Raw genomic sequence first — 4,943 nt, 5'->3', positions numbered from 1 at the left:
GCTAAGGCTTATCTTTTAGATTTAAAGACTCCACATAATAGCGCATCCACCACATCCCTCGGTAAGTTCCAGTGATTAATTCTCCTCTGTATTAAAATGTGTGCCTCCTTTCCAGGCTGCTTCCAGCTATTGGATCTTGTGCTATCTTTGTCTGCTAGATTGAAGAGCCCTCTTCCTCATGTAGGTACTGACAGACTGAGCAAGTCACCTCTTAATCTTCTCTGATTAACTAAATGGATTGATCTTCTTAGGTCACATGCTGTAAGGTGTAAAGGCAGGTTTTCTGGACCTTAAATCATTCTTGTAGCTCTTTTCTGAACCATTCAAATGTTTCAGGATCCTTTTAAGTGTGGCCAGGAGAACAAGACAGGATCCAGTAATGAACTTGCTAGGAGTTGCTGGAGATCCCTAAATATGCACCTGAGTATTGTTGGGATAAGGGCATAGCTAATGTTAAAGGCAAAGATCAGGTGCATCAGGGGACAGAGTAGGTAAGAGAGAGCAGAGAGCCGTGTGGCTCTATAGAGAGGGCGGCAGTGACAGCAGCCTGCTTCAGGCTGAAATATTTGGACAATTTCAGCCAAAATGATTCAGGCATTTCTTAGAACAAAGCAAGAGAAAAATACATTGTTTTGCCCTTGTTCATAAATTCTGAAAACATTTCTTTGAAAAGCTCTAGGACCTCCATGTTTTGGAGCAGATCATAGAATATCAGGGTTGGAAGGGACCTCGGGAGGTCATCCAGTCCAACCCCCTGCTCAAAGCAGGACCAATCCCCAACTAAATCATCCCAGCCAGGGCTTTGTCAGGCTTGATCTTAAAAACCTGTAAGGAAGGAGATTCCACCACCTCCCTAAGTAACCCATTCCAGTGCTTCACCACCCTCCTAGTGAAAGTGTTTTCTAATATCCAACCTAGACCTCCCCCACTGCACCTTGAGATTATTACTCCTTGTTCTGTCATCTGGTACCACTGAGAACAGCCTAGCTCCATCCTCTTTGGAACCCCCTTTCAGGTAATTGAAAGCAGCTATCAAATCCCACCCCCCCTCCTCCTCTTCTGCAGACTAAACAATCCCAGTTCCCTCAGCCTCTCCTCATAAGTCATGTGCTCCAGCCCCCTAATCATTTTTGTTGCCCTCCATGGGACTCTTTCCAGTTTTTCCACATCCTTCGTGTAGTGTGGGGCCAAAAACTGGACCCAATACTCCAGGTGAGGCCTCACCAACGCTGAATAGAGGGGAACGATCACGTCCCTCAATCTGCTGGCAATGCCCCTACTTATACATCCCAAAATGCCATTGGTCTTGGCAACAAGGGCACACTGACTCATATCCAGCTTCTCATCCACTGTCACCCCTAGGTCCTTTTCTGCAGAACTGCTGCCTAGCCACTCGGTCCCTAGTCTGTAGCAGTGCATGGGATTCTTCCATCCTAAGTGCAGGAATCTGCACTTGTCCTTGTTGAACCTCATCAGTTTTCTTGAACTATGTCAGGCAGGTAACCTTAGTGTCACGGAAAGGTTGGACCTTTACACCATTATTGTGAAAATCCAAATATGGCCAAGTTATGTAAACCTTTGGGAAAATGGCAGTTGCGCATGCCTGGCAGAGCTGTCTTTGCTTTTAGCAGTTGTTTCAAGATTCTATCCTCACTGAGCAGACTTGAGGCTCTCCTAGGGCCGTCTCCACAGCGCAGTCGAGCATATTCCCTCCTCTCAGCTCCTACTGGACTGCACATGCACCAGCCCCACAAGTGACTGAGCATGATCCAGCACAGGCATTTCCTGTAATGATTACTCCCCTCTGGGCTGGGCACTGGAACTGAGAGCAGGGACCCTCTCTCCTGTGCCCTTAATAATCCCCCTGCAGGCACCCAGGCAGCAGCGAGGAGGCAACTGTCTGATTTGAATGAAGAGAGGACAAACGCTAGACAAAACGTAGATTGGGACCAGGAGTCTGAGTGGGATCGCTTGTGCAAGGAGACTGGGACTGGGAGCCAGTGTGGTAAATGGGGGGGTTGAGGATTTGGCAAGGGGCTAGGGGGAGGAATTGCTGGCTGGATAAGCAGACTGGAACGGGGAACCAGTGGGAAGGGGGAGGAGAAGAGAGATCTGACAAGGAGCGGAGCTGAGCTGAGAGAGAGAACTGGGGTTGGCTGGGCAAAGAGCCTGGGAACCAAGAGCCAGGCAGAGGCTTGGGGAGATGATTGAGATTAGATCTGGAGGAAGTCTCAGTGGCAGGGGAAGAGATGAGGTACTAGGAGGGGTATTGAGGCTGGCTAAGCTAAGGAAACAAGGAGTTGGGGGAGGGGGAGCTATAATTGGTTGGGCATTGGGACTGGGACTGGAGAGACAAGGGCAAGGAGCTGGGGCCAAGGACCCAGGGTAGTGGAAGAGACAAGTATGGGGAGAATGGGCCGAAGAGTCTGCACTAGAGCACCCTCCTCTACAGAGTCTGGGATGGGACCCAAGATCCTAGAGTCTCCCTGTTCTTCTGCTCTTTGTGAATAGCTGAAACCCACTTGCAAAGTGTGATACCCTCTGTAGTGCTGGTCCCTGTGGAAGATAACCTACTACTGCTATCAGTTACTCCGTTAGTTCAAGTGGCAGAGGTCTGTGGTGGATGTACAGGTTCTAGCCCTAGTGATGAACCATGCTGATGTCACTATGATGCCACCTGATGGAATTTTTTTTGTTTGCTCTTTTAAATACCTAGGAAATTACATTAAAAAAACATTAAGGTCCCAAAGTCAAGCACTCAAAAACAAGTAAACACCAGAATTAAGGTTGCCCATAGAACCTTAACTCTCCCCTCTTGGGCATATGCATTATGATACAGTTTTCAATTACATGATCACATACAATTTTTTTTCCACGGGACCGTTGCCTCGGTGCAGAATGGACCTGCTCTGGGGATAAATCACACAGGTGTAGTGAAGGAGGCTGATATTTCTGCCTCATTTGTTGAAGAAGTTGGAAGGTGTATAGTGAATGAAGCAGGGAATTTCAGGAAAAGAAAGGATAGCCTCAGACTTAAGTCCAGAAAGGACAATCATGATCATCTAATCTGACCACATGCACACTGCAGGCCACAGTCTCTCTCCCACCCACTCTTGTAATAGATGCCTAACATCTTGCTGAGTTACTGAAGTCCTCAAATCATGATTTAAAGACATCCAGTTATAGAGAATCCACTATTTACACTAGTTTAAACTTGCAAGTGACCCGTGCCCCACACTTCAGAGGAAGGTGAAAAATCCCCAGGTTCTCTGCCCATCAGACCTGGAGAAAAATTCCTTCCTGACCCCAAATGCGGTGATCAATTAGACCTTGAGCATGTGGGGAAGATGCACCAGCCAGACACCTGGAAAGAATTATCTAGTAACTCTCAGCCCTCTTCAACGAGTGCCCCATCTCTGGCTGTTAGGAATATTTGCTACTATCAGCCACAGATGGGGCACACGCCATTGTAGGCAGTGCCATCATACCATCCTCTCCATAAATTGATCAAGCTCGGTCTTGATGCCAGTTACATTTTTGCCCCCACTGCTCCCTTTGGGAGGTTGTTCCAGACCTTCACTCCTCTGATGGTTAGAAACCTTCGTCTAATTTCAAGCCTAAACTTGATGGCCAGTTTGTATCTATTTGTTCTTGTGCCAACAGTGGACCTTTACTTCGGTAACCTGGTGTTTGTGTCTCTGATGTATTTATAGGGAACAATCACATCTCCCCTCAGCCTTTGTTTGGTTAGGCTAAATGAGCCACGCTTCTGAGTCACTTCTCCTAAGGTAGGTTTTCCATTTCTTGGGTCATCCCAGTAGCTCTTCTCTGCACCCTTTCCGGTTTGAATTCATCTTTTTTAAACGTGGGAAACTAGAGCTGCACACGGTATTCCAGATGAGGTCTCACTAGTGCCTTGTATAAGGGCAATACCTCGCCTGATTCATCCTAGGCTTGCATTAGCCTTTTTCTACAGCCACATCCCATTGTTGGCTCATAGTCATCCTGTGATCAACCAGCACAGCCAGGTCTTTCTCTTCCTGTGTCACTTCCAAGTGATATGGCCCCAGTTTCAAGCATAAATTCTTGTTGTTAGTCCCTAACTGCATGATCTTGCACTTTGCACTATTAAATTTCATCCCATTTCAATTACACTAGTTTTCAAGGTCTTCCAGATCCTCTTGCATGGTATGCTGCTCCTCTGTATTGTCAGTGTCTCCCAACTTTGTGTCATCCACAGATTTCATTAGCATGCTCTCACTTTTTGGGCTGAGGCCATGAATGAAAATGTTAAATAAGATTGGTTCCAAGACCAATCCCTGAGGAACTCCCTTAGTGACCTCCCTCCAGCCTGACTGTTCACCTTTCAGTGTGACCTATGGTGGTTTCCCCTTTAACTCAGGGTTAAGGCAGTTGAATGCTGCCCTGGAGAATTGGATTCTGTCCCTGGCTGTGCCACAAAGTACTTTACTGTTATATGGGGCAAGTCATTAAAACCAGACTTCTCACAGATGGTCGCTGACTGTATTCCTCATTTCTGGGGTCCCTGATGCGAGACAGTTGGGTCTGCATTGTAGGAGGGCCGTGCTCAGAGCTGAACTGAAGTCACAGTGATCTATGCTTTGAACATAAACAGTGCTAGATAGCGCTGAGCACGCTGGCTCAGATTGGGCACCCAAAATGAGGGGGAAGTTTTGACCTTAACCTCCCTCTGCCTCAGTTCCCCATCTATGAAATGAGGATAATTATGCACCCATCTCAGAGTCCTCCGCCTTTCTTAGGTTTTCAGTTCAGTTTCTACTCCTCTCTCCCTCCCGGCCTCAGCACTGCTGTGTCCCGGGCAGCTGCACTGGCCATGAGGGATGTTTGCACTGCCCTTGTAGCAGCTGTCTGTTGTAGGGATGACTCAGGGCTGGCAATCCAGCACCCTTTATCAGCACCGG

The sequence above is a fragment of the Lepidochelys olivacea genome, assembly GCF_965140295.1.
Source record: "Lepidochelys olivacea isolate rLepOli2 genome assembly, chromosome: 13".
NCBI lineage: Eukaryota > Metazoa > Chordata > Testudines > Cheloniidae > Lepidochelys > Lepidochelys olivacea.
The sequence above is the reverse complement of the archived record's forward strand: the minus strand, read 5'-3'. Positions refer to the sequence as shown.